We start from the raw sequence: 17,004 nt of genomic DNA on the forward strand, positions 1-17,004 counted from the left end.
TCCTGTCCATCACCAGGGCAGATCTTACATCACAAGAGAGTTTCCTGTCCATCCTTAGAACAGATCCCACATCACCACAGAGTTTCCTGTCCATCCCTAGGGCAGATCCCACTTCACAACAGAGATCCTGTCCATCCCTAGGAGAGTTCCAACATCACCACATCGTTTCCTGTCCATCCGCAGGGCAGATCCCCCATTACCACAGGGTTTCCTGTCCATCCCTAGGACAGATCCCACATCACCGCGGAGTTTCCTATCCATCCCTAGGTCAGATCCCACATCACCACAGTGTTTCCTGTCCATCCCAAGGACAGATCCCACATCACCACTGAGTGTCCTGTCCTTCAACAGGACAGATCCCACAACACCACAGAGATTCCAGTCCATCACCAGGGCATATCCCACCTCACCACAGAGTTTCCTGTCCATCACCAGGGCAGATCCCACCTCACCACTGAGTTTCCTGTCCATCCCTAGGGCAGATCCCGCAACACCACAGAGTTTCCTGTCCATCCCTAGTTCAGATTCCACATCACCACAGAGTTTCCTGTCCATCACCAGGGCAGATCTCACATCACTAGAGAGTTTCCTGTCCATCCTTAGAACATGTCCCACATCACCACAGAGTTTCCTGTCCATCACCAGGGCAGATCTCACATCACAAGAGAGTTTCCTGTCCATCCTTAGAACAGATCCCACATCACCACAGGGTTTCCTGTCCATCACCAGGGCAGATCTCACATCACAAGAGAGTTTCCTGTCCATCCTTAGAACAGATCCCACATCACCACAGAGTTTCCTGTCCATACCTAGGGCAGATCCCACATCACAACAGAGATCCTGTCCATCCCTAGGACAGTTCCCACATCACCACAGAGTTTCCTGTCCATCCTTAGAAAAGATCCCACATCACCACAGAGTTTCCTGTCCATCCCTAGGGCAGATCCCACATCACAACAGTGTTTCCTGTTCATCACCAGGGCAGATCCCACATCGCCAGAGTGTTTCCTGTCCATCCCTAGGACAGATCCCACATCACCACAGAGTTTTCTGTCCATCACCAGGACAGATCCCCCAGCACCACAGAGATCCTGTCCATCCCTAGGACAGTTCCCACATCACCACAGATTTTCCTGTACATCCCTGGGACAGATCCCACATCACCACACTGTTTCCTGTCCATCCATAGGACAGATCCCACATCACCACACTGTTTCCTGTCCATCCATAGGACAGATCCCACATCACCACAGAGATTCCTGTCCATCCCTAGGACAGATCCCACATCACCACAGAAATTCCTGTCCATCCCTAGGACAGATCCCACATCACCACAGAGTTTCCTGTCCATCCCTAGGGCAGCTCCCACATCACAACAGAGATCCTGTCCATCCCTAGGACAGTTCCCACATCACCACAGAGTTTCCCGTACATCCCTAGGTCAGATCCCAGATCACCATACTGTTTCCTGACCATCCATATGACAGATCCCACATCACCACAGAGTTTCCTGTCCATCCCTACGACAGATCCCACAACACCTCAGAGATTCCTGTCCATCCCTAGGACAGATCCCACATCACCACAGAGATTCCTGTCCATCGCTACGGCGGATCCCACAACACCACAGAGTTTCCTGTCCATCCCTAGGGCAGATCCCACAAGAACACAAAGTTTCCTGTCCATCACCAGGACAGTTCCCACATCACCACAGAGTTTCCAGTACATCCCTAGGACAGATCCCACATCACCCCAGAGATTCCTGTCCATCCCTAGGACAGATCCCACATCACCACAGAGTTTCCTATCCATCCCCAGGACAGATCCCACATCACCACAAAGTTTCCTGTCCATCCCTAGGACAGATCCCACATCACCACACAGTTTCCTATCCATCCCTAGGACAGATCCCTCATCACCACAGAGTTTCCTATCCATCACTAGGGCAGATCCCACATCACCACAGAGATTCCTGTCCATACCTAGGGCAGATCCCACATCACCACAGAGTTTCCTATCCATCCCTAGGGCAGATCCCACATCACCACACAGTTTCCTATCCATCCCTAGGCCAGATCCTTCATCACCACACAGTTTCCTATCCATCCCTAGGACAGATCCCACATCACCACAGAGTTTCCTATCCATCGATAGGGGCAGTCTTACATTCACTGCAGAGTTTCCTATCCATCCCTAGGTCAGATCACACTTCACCACAAAGTTTCCTGTGCATCGCTAGGGCAGATCTCACATCACCACACAGTTTCCTGTGCATCCCTAGGACAGATTCCACATCACCACATAGTTTCCTGTCCATCCCTACGACAGATCCCACAACACCACAGAGATTCCTGTCCATCCCTAGGACAGATCCCACATCACCACAGAGATTCCTGTCCATCCCTACAGCGGATCCCACAACACCACAGTGTTTCCTGTCCATCCCTAGGGCAGATCCCACAAGAACACAGAGTTTCCTGTCCATCACCAGGACAGATCCGACATCACCACAATATTTCCTGTCCATCCCTAGGGCAGATTCCACATCACCACAGAGTTTCCTGTCCATCACCAGGGCAGTTCCAACATCACCACATCGTTTCCTGTCCATCCGCAGGGCAGATCCCCCATTACCACAGGGTTTCCTGTCCATCCCTAGGACAGATCCCACATCAGCCCAGAGTTTCCTGTCCATCCCTAGGACAGATCCCACATCACCACACAGTTTCCTATCCATCCCTAGGACAGATACCACATCACCACAGAGTTTCCTGTGCATCCCTAGGGCAGATCCCACATCACCACAGTGTTTCCTGTCCATCCCAAGGACAGATCCCACATCACCACTGAGTGTCCTGTCCTTCAACAGGACAGATCCCACAACACCACAGAGATTCCAGTCCATCACCAGGGCATATCCCACCTCACCACAGAGTTTCCTGTCCATCACCAGGGCAGATCCCACCTCACCACTGAGTTTCCTGTCCATCCCTAGGGCAGATCCCGCAACACCACAGAGTTTCCTGTCCATCCCTAGTTCAGATTCCACATCACCACAGAGTTTCCTGTCCATCACCAGGGCAGATCTCACATCAGAAGAGAGTTTCCTGTCCATCCTTAGAACAGATCCCACATCACCACAGAGTTTCCTGTCCATCCCTAGGGCAGATCCCACTTCACAACAGAGATCTTGTCCATCCCTAGGACAGTTCCCACATCACCACAGCGTTTCCTGTACATCCCGAGGACAGATCCCACATCACCACACTGTTTCCTGTCCATCCCTAGGACAGATCCCACATCAGCCCAGAGATTCCTGTCCATCCCTAGGACAGATCCCACAGAACCACAGAGTTTCCTATCCATCCCCAGGACAGATCCCACATCACCCCAGAGTTTCCTGTGCATCCCTAGGACAGATCCCACATCACCACATAGTTTCGTATCCATCCCTCGGACAGTTCCCACATCACCACAGAGTTTCCTGTCCATCCCTACGACAGATCCCTCAACACCACAGAGATTCCTGTCCATCCCTAGGACAGATCCCACATCACCACAGAGATTCCTGTCCATCCCTACGGCGGATCCCACAACACCACAGAGTTTCCTGTCCATCCCTAGGACAGATCCCACATCACCACAGAGTTTCCTGTCGATCCCTTGGGCAGATCCCTCATCACCTCAGAGTTTCCTGTCCATCACCAGGGCAGATCCCACATCACAAGAGTGTTTCCTGTCCATTCCTAGGACAGATCCCACATCACCACAGAGTTTCCTGTCCATCCCTACGACAGATCCCTCAACACCACAGAGATTCCTGTCCATCCCTAGGACAGATCCCACATCACCACAGAGATTCCTGTCCATCCCTACGGCGGATCCCACAACACCACAGAGTTTCCTGTCCATCCCTAGGACAGATCCCACATCACCACACAGTTTCCTATCCATCCCTAGGACAGATACCACATCACCACAGAGTTTCCTATCCATCGATAGGGGCAGTCTTACATCACCGCAGAGTTTCCTATCCATCCCTAGGTCAGATCCCACATCACCACAGAGTTTCCTGTGCATCCCTAGGGCAGATCCCTCATCACCACAGTTTTTCCTGTCCATCCCAAGGACAGATCCCACATCACCACTGAGTGTCCGGTCCTTCAACAGGTCAGATCCCACAACACCACAGAGATTCCAGTCCATCACCAGGGCAGATGCCACCTCACCACAGAGTTTCCTGTTCATCCCTAGGGCAGATTCCACATCACCACAGAGTTTCCTGTCCATCACCAGGGCAGATCTCACATCACAAGAGAGTTTCCTGTCCATCCTTAGAACAGATCCCACATCACCACAGAGTTTCCTGTCCATCACCAGGGCAGATCTTACATCACAAGAGAGTTTCCTGTCCATCCTTAGAACAGATCCCACATAACCACAGAGTTTCCTGTCCATCACCAGGGCAGATCTTACATCACAAGAGAGTTTCCTGTCCATCCTTAGAACAGATCCCACATCACCACAGAGTTTCCTGTCCATCCCTAGGGCAGATCCCACTTCACAACAGAGATCCTGTCCATCCCTAGGAGAGTTCCCACATCACCACAGAGTTTCCTGTACATCCCTAGGACAGATCCCACATCACCACACTGTTTCCTGTCCATCCATAGGACAGATCCCACATCACCCCCGAGATTCCTGTCCATCCCTTGGACAGATACCACATCACCACAGAGTTTCCTATCCATCGATAGTGGCAGTCTTACATCACCTCAGCGTTTCCCATCCATCCCTAGGTCAGATCCCACATCACCACAGAGTTTCCTGTCGATCCCTTGGGCAGATCCCTCATCACCTCAGAGTTTCCTGTCCATCACCAGGGCAGATCCCACATCACAAGAGTGTTTCCTGTCCATTCCTAGGACAGATCCCACATCACCACAGAGTTTCCAGTACATCCCTAGGACAGATCCCATATCACCACAGAGTTTTCTGTCCATCACCAGGACAGATCCCCCATCACCACAGAGATCCTGTCCATCCCTACGACAGTTCCCACATCACCACAGAGTTTCCTGTACATCCCTAGGACAGATCCCACATCACCACACTTTTTCCTGTCCATCCATATGACAGATCCCACATCTCAACAGAGATTCCTGTCCATCCCTAGGGCAGATCCCACATCACCACACAGTTTCCTATCCATCCCTAGGACAGTTCCCACATCACCACACAGTTTCCTATCCATCGCTAGGACAGATCCCACATCACCACAGAGTTTCCTATCCATCGATAGGGTCAGTCTTACATTCACTGCAGAGTTTCCTATCCATCCCTAGGTCAGATCACACATCACCACAAAGTTTCCTGTCCATCCCTAGGGCAGATCTCACATCACCACAGAGTTTCCTGTCCATCGATAGGACAGCTCCCACATCACCACAGCGTTTCCTGTCCATCCCTAGGTCAGATCCCACATTACCACAGAGTTTCCTGTCCATACCTACGACAGATCCCACAACACCACAGAGTTTCCTGTCCATCCCTAGGACAGATCCCACATCACTACAGAGTTGCCTGTCCATACGTAGGACAGACCCACATCACCACAGAGTTTCCTGTCCATCCCTAAGACAGATTCCACATCACCACAGAGTTTCCTGTCGATCCCTTGGTCAGATCCCTCATCACCTCAGAGTTTCCTGTCCATCACCAGGGCAGATCCCACATCACGAGAGTGTTTCCTGTCCATTCCTAGGACAGATCCCACATCACTACAGAGTTTCCTGTGCATCCCTAGGACAGATACCACATCACCACATAGTTTCGTATCCATCCCTAGGACAATTCCCACATCACCACAGAGTTTCATGTCCATCCCTACGACAGATCCCTCAACACCACAGAGATTCCTGTCCATCCCTACGGCGTATCCCACAACACCACAGAGTTTCCTGTCCATCCCTAGGGCAGATTCCGCATCACCACAGAGTTTCCTGTCCATCACCAGGACAGATCCGACATCACCACAATATTTCCTGTCCATCCCTAGGGCAGATTCCACATCACCACATTGTTTCCTGTCCATCCCCAGGGCAGATCCCCCATTACCACAGAGTTTCCTGTCCATCCCTAGGACAGATCCCACATCACCACAGAGTTTCCTGTGCATCCCTAGGGCAGATCCCTCATCACCACAGTTTTTCCTGTCCATCCCAAGGACAGATCCCACATCACCACTGAGTGTCCGGTCCTTCAACAGGTCAGATCCCACAACACCACAGAGATTCCAGTCCATCACCAGGGCAGATCCCACCTCACCACAGAGTTTCCTGTCCATCCCTGGGGCAGATCCCACATCACAACAGTGTTTCCTTTCATTACCAGGGCATATCCCACATCACCAGAGTGTTTCCTGTCCATGCCTAGGACAGATCAAACATCACCACAGAGTTTCCTGTCCATCCCTAGGACACGTCCCACATCACCACAGAGTTTCCTGTCCATCCGTAGGGCAGATCCCACATTACCACAGAGTTTCCTGTCCATCACCAGGGCAGATCTCACATCACAAGAGAGTTTCCTGTCCATCCTTAGAACAGATCCCACATAACCACAGAGTTTCCTGTCCATCACCAGGGCAGATCTTACATCACAAGAGAGTTTCCTGTCCATCCTTAGAACAGATCCCACATCACCACAGAGTTTCCTGTCCATCCCTAGGGCAGATCCCACTTCACAACAGAGATCCTGTCCATCCCTAGGAGAGTTCCAACATCACCACATCGTTTCCTGTCCATCCGCAGGGCAGATCCCCCATTACCACAGGGTTTCCTGTCCATCACCAGGGCAGATCTTACATCACAAGAGAGTTTCCTGTCCATCCTTAGAACAGATCCCACATCACCACAGAGTTTCCTGTCCATCCCTAGGGCAGATCCCACTTCACAACAGAGATCCTGTCCATCCCTAGGAGAGTTCCAACATCACCACATCGTTTCCTGTCCATCCGCAGGGCAGATCCCCCATTACCACAGGGTTTCCTGTCCATCCCTAGGACAGATCCCACATCACCGCGGAGTTTCCTATCCATCCCTAGGTCAGATCCCACATCACCACAGTGTTTCCTGTCCATCCCAAGGACAGATCCCACATCACCACTGAGTGTCCTGTCCTTCAACAGGACAGATCCCACAACACCACAGAGATTCCAGTCCATCACCAGGGCATATCCCACCTCACCACAGAGTTTCCTGTCCATCACCAGGGCAGATCCCACCTCACCACTGAGTTTCCTGTCCATCCCTAGGGCAGATCCCGCAACACCACAGAGTTTCCCGTCCATCCCTAGTTCAGATTCCACATCACCACAGAGTTTCCTGTCCATCACCAGGGCAGATCTCACATCACTAGAGAGTTTCCTGTCCATCCTTAGAACATGTCCCACATCACCACAGAGTTTCCTGTCCATCACCAGGGCAGATCTCACATCACAAGTGAGTTTCCTGTCCATCCTTAGAACAGATCCCACATCACCACAGGGTTTCCTGTCCATCACCAGGGCAGATCTCACATCACAAGAGAGTTTCCTGTCCATCCTTAGAACAGATCCCACATCACCACAGAGTTTCCTGTCCATACCTAGGGCAGATCCCACATCACAACAGAGATCCTGTCCATCCCTAGGACAGTTCCCACATCACCACAGAGTTTCCTGTCCATCCTTAGAAAAGATCCCACATCACCACAGAGTTTCCTGTCCATCCCTAGGGCAGATCCCACATCACAACAGTGTTTCCTGTTCATCACCAGGGCAGATCCCACATCGCCAGAGTGTTTCCTGTCCATCCCTAGGACAGATCCCACATCACCACAGAGTTTTCTGTCCATCACCAGGACAGATCCCCCATCACCACAGAGATCCTGTCCATCCCTAGGACAGTTCCCACATCACCACAGATTTTCCTGTACATCCCTGGGACAGATCCCACATCACCACACTGTTTCCTGTCCATCCATAGGACAGATCCCACATCACCACAGAGATTCCTGTCCATCCCTAGGACAGATCCCACATCACCACAGAAATTCCTGTCCATCCCTAGGACAGATCCCACATCACCACAGAGTTTCCTGTCCATCCCTAGGGCAGCTCCCACATCACAACAGAGATCCTGTCCATCCCTAGGACAGTTCCCACATCACCACAGAGTTTCCCGTACATCCCTAGGACAGATCCCAGATCACCATACTGTTTCCTGTCCATCCCTACGACAGATCCCACAACACCACAGAGATTCCTGTCCATCCCTAGGACAGATCCCACATCACCACAGAGATTCCTGTCCATCCCTACGGCGGATCCCACAACACCACAGAGTTTCCTGTCCATCCCTACGGCAGATCCCACAAGAACACAAAGTTTCCTGTCCATCACCAGGACAGTTCCCACATCACCACAGAGTTTCCAGTACATCCCTAGGACAGATCCCACATCACCACACTGTTTCCTGTCCATCCCTAGGACAGATCCCACATCACCCCAGAGATTCCTGTCCATCCCTAGGACAGATCCCACATCACCACAGAGTTTCCTATCCATCCCCAGGACAGATCCCACATCACCACAAAGTTTCCTGTCCATCCCTAGGACAGATCCCACATCACCACACAGTTTCCTATCCATCCCTAGGACAGATCCCTCATCACCACAGAGTTTCCTATCCATCACTAGGGCAGATCCCACATCACCACAGAGATTCCTGTCCATACCTAGGGCAGATCCCACATCACCACAGAGTTTCCTATCCATCCCTAGGGCAGATCCCACATCACCACACAGTTTCCTATCCATCCCTAGGCCAGATCCCTCATCACCACACAGTTTCCTATCCATCCCTAGGACAGATCCCACATCACCACAGAGTTTCCTATCCATCGATAGGGGCAGTCTTACATTCACTGCAGAGTTTCCTATCCATCCCTAGGTCAGATCACACTTCACCACAAAGTTTCCTGTGCATCGCTAGGGCAGATCTCACATCACCACACAGTTTCCCGTGCATCCCTAGGACAGATCCCACATCACCACATAGTTTCCTGTCCATCCCTACGACAGATCCCACAACACCACAGAGATTCCTGTCCATCCCTAGGACAGATCCCACATCACCACAGAGATTCCTGTCCATCCCTACAGCGGATCCCACAACACCACAGTGTTTCCTGTCCATCCCTAGGGCAGATCCCACAAGAACACAGAGTTTCCTGTCCATCACCAGGACAGATCCGACATCACCACAATATTTCCTGTCCATCCCTAGGGCAGATTCCACATCACCACAGAGTTTCCTGTCCATCACCAGGGCAGTTCCAACATCACCACATCGTTTCCTGTCCATCCGCAGGGCAGATCCCCCATTACCACAGGGTTTCCAGTCCATCCCTAGGACAGATCCCACATCACCGCGGAGTTTCCTATCCATCCCTAGGTCAGATCCCACATCACCACAGAGTTTCCTGTGCATCCCTAGGGCAGATCCCACATCACCACAGTGTTTCCTGTCCATCCCAAGGACAGATCCCACATCACCACTGAGTGTCCTGTCCTTCAACAGGACAGATCCCACAACACCACAGAGATTCCAGTCCATCACCAGGGCATATCCCACCTCACCACAGAGTTTCCTGTCCATCACCAGGGCAGATCCCACCTCACCACTGAGTTTCCTGTCCATCCCTAGGGCAGATCCCGCAACACCACAGAGTTTCCTGTCCATCCCTAGTTCAGATTCCACATCACCACAGAGTTTCCTGTCCATCACCAGGGCAGATCTCACATCAGAAGAGAGTTTCCTGTCCATCCTTAGAACAGATCCCACATCACCACAGAGTTTCCTGTCCATCCCTAGGGCAGATCCCACTTCACAACAGAGATCCTGTCCATCCCTAGGACAGTTCCCACATCACCACAGCGTTTCCTGTACATCCCGAGGACAGATCCCACATCACCACACTGTTTCCTGTCCATCCCTAGGACAGATCCCACATCAGCCCAGAGATTCCTGTCCATCCCTAGGACAGATCCCACAGAACCACAGAGTTTCCTATCCATCCCCAGGACAGATCCCACATCACCCCAGAGTTTCCTGTGCATCCCTAGGACAGATCCCACATCACCACATAGTTTCGTATCCATCCCTCGGACAGTTCCCACATCACCACAGAGTTTCCTGTCCATCCCTACGACAGATCCCTCAACACCACAGAGATTCCTGTCCATCCCTAGGACAGATCCCACATCACCACAGAGATTCCTGTCCATCCCTACGGCGGATCCCACAACACCACAGAGTTTCCTGTCCATCCCTAGGACAGATCCCACATCACCACACAGTTTCCTATCCATCCCTAGGACAGATACCACATCACCACAGAGTTTCCTGTGCATCCCTAGGGCAGATCCCACATCACCACAGTGTTTCCTGTCCATCCCAAGGACAGATCCCACATCACCACTGAGTGTCCTGTCCTTCAACAGGACAGATCCCACAACACCACAGAGATTCCAGTCCATCACCAGGGCATATCCCACCTCACCACAGAGTTTCCTGTCCATCACCAGGGCAGATCCCACCTCACCACTGAGTTTCCTGTCCATCCCTAGGGCAGATCCCGCAACACCACAGAGATTCCTGTCCATCCCTAGTTCAGATTCCACATCACCACAGAGTTTCCTGTCCATCACCAGGGCAGATCTCACATCAGAAGAGAGTTTCCTGTCCATCCTTAGAACAGATCCCACATCACCACAGAGTTTCCTGTCCATCCCTAGGGCAGATCCCACTTCACAACAGAGATCCTGTCCATCCCTAGGACAGTTCCCACATCACCACAGCGTTTCCTGTACATCCCGAGGACAGATCCCACATCACCACACTGTTTCCTGTCCATCCCTAGGACAGATCCCACATCAGCCCAGAGATTCCTGTCCATCCCTAGGACAGATCCCACAGAACCACAGAGTTTCCTATCCATCCCCAGGACAGATCCCACATCACCCCAGAGTTTCCTGTGCATCCCTAGGGCAGATCCCACATCACCACAGAGATTCCTGTCCATACCTAGGGCAGATCCCACATCACCACAGAGTTTCCTATCCATCCCTAGGGCAGATCCCACATCACCACACAGTTTCCTATCCATCCCTAGGCCAGATCCCTCATCACCACACAGTTTCCTATCCATCCCTAGGACAGATCCCACATCACCACAGAGTTTCCTATCCATCGATAGGGGCAGTCTTACATTCACTGCAGAGTTTCCTATCCATCCCTAGGTCAGATCACACTTCACCACAAAGTTTCCTGTGCATCGCTAGGGCAGATCTCACATCACCACACAGTTTCCTGTGCATCCCTAGGACAGATCCCACATCACCACATAGTTTCCTGTCCATCCCTACGACAGATCCCACAACACCACAGAGATTCCTGTCCATCCCTAGGACAGATCCCACATCACCACAGAGATTCCTGTCCATCCCTACAGCGGATCCCACAACACCACAGTGTTTCCTGTCCATCCCTAGGGCAGATCCCACAAGAACACAGAGTTTCCTGTCCATCACCAGGACAGATCCGACATCACCACAATATTTCCTGTCCATCCCTAGGGCAGATTCCACATCACCACAGAGTTTCCTGTCCATCACCAGGGCAGTTCCAACATCACCACATCGTTTCCTGTCCATCCGCAGGGCAGATCCCCCATTACCACAGGGTTTCCAGTCCATCCCTAGGACAGATCCCACATCACCGCGGAGTTTCCTATCCATCCCTAGGTCAGATCCCACATCACCACAGAGTTTCCTGTGCATCCCTAGGGCAGATCCCACATCACCACAGTGTTTCCTGTCCATCCCAAGGACAGATCCCACATCACCACTGAGTGTCCTGTCCTTCAACAGGACAGATCCCACAACACCACAGAGATTCCAGTCCATCACCAAGGCATATCCCACCTCACCACAGAGTTTCCTGTCCATCACCAGGGCAGATCCCACCTCACCACTGAGTTTCCTGTCCATCCCTAGGGCAGATCCCGCAACACCACAGAGTTTCCTGTCCATCCCTAGTTCAGATAACACATCACCACAGAGTTTCCTGTCCATCACCAGGGCAGATCTCACATCACAAGAGAGTTTCCTGTCCATCCTTAGAACAGATCCCACATCACCACAGAGTTTCCTGTCCATCCCTAGGGCAGATCCCACTTCACAACAGAGATAATGTCCATCCCTAGGACAGTTCCCACATCACCACAGCGTTTCCTGTACATCCCGAGGACAGATCCCACATCACCACACTGTTTCCTGTCCATCCCTAGGACAGATCCCACATCAGCCCAGAGATTCCTGTCCATCCCTAGGACAGATCCCACAGAACCACAGAGTTTCCTATCCATCCCCAGGACAGATCCCACATCACCCCAGAGTTTCCTGTGCATCCCTAGGACAGATCCCACATCACCACATAGTTTCGTATCCATCCCTCGGACAGTTCCCACATCACCACAGAGTTTCCTGTCCATCCCTACGACAGATCCCTCAACACCACAGAGATTCCTGTCCATCCCTAGGACAGATCCCACATCACCACAGAGATTCCTGTCCATCCCTACGGCGGATCCCACAACACCACAGAGTTTCCTGTCCATCCCTAGGACAGATCCCACATCACCACACAGTTTCCTATCCATCCCTAGGACAGATACCACATCACCACAGAGTTTCCTGTGCATCCCTAGGGCAGATCCCACATCACCACAGTGTTTCCTGTCCATCCCAAGGACAGATCCCACATCACCACTGAGTGTCCTGTCCTTCAACAGGACAGATCCCACAACACCACAGAGATTCCAGTCCATCACCAGGGCATATCCCACCTCACCACAGAGTTTCCTGTCCATCACCAGGGCAGATCCCACCTCACCACTGAGTTTCCTGTCCATCCCTAGGGCAGATCCCGCAACACCACAGAGTTTCCTGTCCATCCCTAGTTCAGATTCCACATCACCACAGAGTTTCCTGTCCATCACCAGGGCAGATCTCACATCAGAAGAGAGTTTCCTGTCCATCCTTAGAACAGATCCCACATCACCACAGAGTTTCCTGTCCATCCCTAGGGCAGATCCCACTTCACAACAGAGATCCTGTCCATCCCTAGGACAGTTCCCACATCACCACAGCGTTTCCTGTACATCCCGAGGACAGATCCCACATCACCACACTGTTTCCTGTCCATCCCTAGGACAGATCCCACATCAGCCCAGAGATTCCTGTCCATCCCTAGGACAGATCCCACAGAACCACAGAGTTTCCTATCCATCCCCAGGACAGATCCCACATCACCCCAGAGTTTCCTGTGCATCCCTAGGACAGATCCCACATCACCACATAGTTTCGTATCCATCCCTCGGACAGTTCCCACATCACCACAGAGTTTCCTGTCCATCCCTACGACAGATCCCTCAACACCACAGAGATTCCTGTCCATCCCTAGGACAGATCCCACATCACCACAGAGATTCCTGTCCATCCCTACGGCGGATCCCACAACACCACAGAGTTTCCTGTCCATCCCTAGGACAGATCCCACATCACCACACAGTTTCCTATCCATCCCTAGGACAGATACCACATCACCACAGAGTTTCCTATCCATCGATAGGGGCAGTCTTACATCACCGCAGAGTTTCCTATCCATCCCTAGGTCAGATCCCACATCACCACAGAGTTTCCTGTGCATCCCTAGGGCAGATCCCTCATCACCACAGTTTTTCCTGTCCATCCCAAGGACAGATCCCACATCACCACTGAGTGTCCGGTCCTTCAACAGGTCAGATCCCACAACACCACAGAGATTCCAGTCCATCACCAGGGCAGATCCCACCTCACCACAGAGTTTCCTGTCCATCCCTGGGGCAGATCCCACATCACAACAGTGTTTCCTTTCATTACCAGGGCATATCCCACATCACCAGAGTGTTTCCTGTCCATGCCTAGGACAGATCAAACATCACCACAGAGTTTCCTGTCCATCCCTAGGACACGTCCCACATCACCACAGAGTTTCCTGTCCATCCGTAGGGCAGATCCCACATTACCACAGAGTTTCCTGTCCATCCCTAGGGCAGATTCCACATCACCACAGAGTTTCCTGTCCATCACCAGGGCAGATCTCACATCACAAGAGAGTTTCCTGTCCATCCTTAGAACAGATCCCACATCACCACAGAGTTTCCTGTCCATCACCAGGGCAGATCTTACATCACAAGAGAGTTTCCTGTCCATCCTTAGAACAGATCCCACATAACCACAGAGTTTCCTGTCCATCACCAGGGCAGATCTTACATCACAAGAGAGTTTCCTGTCCATCCTTAGAACAGATCCCACATCACCACAGTGTTTCCTGTCCATCACCAGGGCAGATCCCACATCACGAGAGTGTTTCCTGTCCATTCCTAGGACAGATCCCACATCACTACAGAGTTTCCTGTGCATCCCTAGGACAGATACCACATCACCACATAGTTTCGTATCCATCCCTAGGACAATTCCCACATCACCACAGAGTTTCATGTCCATCCCTACGACAGATCCCTCAACACCACAGAGATTCCTGTCCATCCCTACGGCGTATCCCACAACACCACAGAGTTTCCTGTCCATCCCTAGGGCAGATTCCGCATCACCACAGAGTTTCCTGTCCATCACCAGGACAGATCCGACATCACCACAATATTTCCTGTCCATCCCTAGGGCAGATTCCACATCACCACATTGTTTCCTGTCCATCCCCAGGGCAGATCCCCCATTACCACAGAGTTTCCTGTCCATCCCTAGGACAGATCCCACATCACCACAGAGTTTCCTGTGCATCCCTAGGGCAGATCCCTCATCACCACAGTTTTTCCTGTCCATCCCAAGGACAGATCCCACATCACCACTGAGTGTCCGGTCCTTCAACAGGTCAGATCCCACAACACCACAGAGATTCCAGTCCATCACCAGGGCAGATCCCACCTCACCACAGAGTTTCCTGTCCATCCCTGGGGCAGATCCCACATCACAACAGTGTTTCCTTTCATTACCAGGGCATATCCCACATCACCAGAGTGTTTCCTGTCCATGCCTAGGACAGATCAAACATCACCACAGAGTTTCCTGTCCATCCCTAGGACACGTCCCACATCACCACAGAGTTTCCTGTCCATCCGTAGGGCAGATCCCACATTACCACAGAGTTTCCTGTCCATCACCAGGGCAGATCTCACATCACAAGAGAGTTTCCTGTCCATCCTTAGAACAGATCCCACATAACCACAGAGTTTCCTGTCCATCACCAGGGCAGATCTTACATCACAAGAGAGTTTCCTGTCCATCCTTAGAACAGATCCCACATCACCACAGAGTTTCCTGTCCATCCCTAGGGCAGATCCCACTTCACAACAGAGATCCTGTCCATCCCTAGGAGAGTTCCAACATCACCACATCGTTTCCTGTCCATCCGCAGGGCAGATCCCCCATTACCACAGGGTTTCCTGTCCATCACCAGGGCAGATCTTACATCACAAGAGAGTTTCCTGTCCATCCTTAGAACAGATCCCACATCACCACAGAGTTTCCTGTCCATCCCTAGGGCAGATCCCACTTCACAACAGAGATCCTGTCCATCCCTAGGAGAGTTCCAACATCACCACATCGTTTCCTGTCCATCCGCAGGGCAGATCCCCCATTACCACAGGGTTTCCTGTCCATCCCTAGGACAGATCCCACATCACCGCGGAGTTTCCTATCCATCCCTAGGTCAGATCCCACATCACCACAGTGTTTCCTGTCCATCCCAAGGACAGATCCCACATCACCACTGAGTGTCCTGTCCTTCAACAGGACAGATCCCACAACACCACAGAGATTCCAGTCCATCACCAGGGCATATCCCACCTCACCACAGAGTTTCCTGTCCATCACCAGGGCAGATCCCACCTCACCACTGAGTTTCCTGTCCATCCCTAGGGCAGATCCCGCAACACCACAGAGTTTCCCGTCCATCCCTAGTTCAGATTCCACATCACCACAGAGTTTCCTGTCCATCACCAGGGCAGATCTCACATCACTAGAGAGTTTCCTGTCCATCCTTAGAACATGTCCCACATCACCACAGAGTTTCCTGTCCATCACCAGGGCAGATCTCACATCACAAGTGAGTTTCCTGTCCATCCTTAGAACAGATCCCACATCACCACAGGGTTTCCTGTCCATCACCAGGGCAGATCTCACATCACAAGAGAGTTTCCTGTCCATCCTTAGAACAGATCCCACATCACCACAGAGTTTCCTGTCCATACCTAGGGCAGATCCCACATCACAACAGAGATCCTGTCCATCCCTAGGACAGTTCCCACATCACCACAGAGTTTCCTGTCCATCCTTAGAAAAGATCCCACATCACCACAGAGTTTCCTGTCCATCCCTAGGGCAGATCCCACATCACAACAGTGTTTCCTGTTCATCACCAGGGCAGATCCCACATCGCCAGAGTGTTTCCTGTCCATCCCTAGGACAGATCCCACATCACCACAGAGTTTTCTGTCCATCACCAGGACAGATCCCCCATCACCACAGAGATCCTGTCCATCCCTAGGACAGTTCCCACATCACCACAGATTTTCCTGTACATCCCTGGGACAGATCCCACATCACCACACTGTTTCCTGTCCATCCATAGGACAGATCCCACATCACCACAGAGATTCCTGTCCATCCCTAGGACAGATCCCACATCACCACAGAAATTCCTGTCCATCCCTAGGACAGATCCCACATCACCACAGAGTTTCCTGTCCATCCCTAGGGCAGCTCCCACATCACAACAGAGATCCTGTCCATCCCTAGGACAGTTCCCACATCACCACAGAGTTTCCCGTACATCCCTA

This window comes from Hemitrygon akajei, chromosome 10, assembly GCF_048418815.1.
Source record: "Hemitrygon akajei chromosome 10, sHemAka1.3, whole genome shotgun sequence".
NCBI lineage: Eukaryota > Metazoa > Chordata > Chondrichthyes > Myliobatiformes > Dasyatidae > Hemitrygon > Hemitrygon akajei.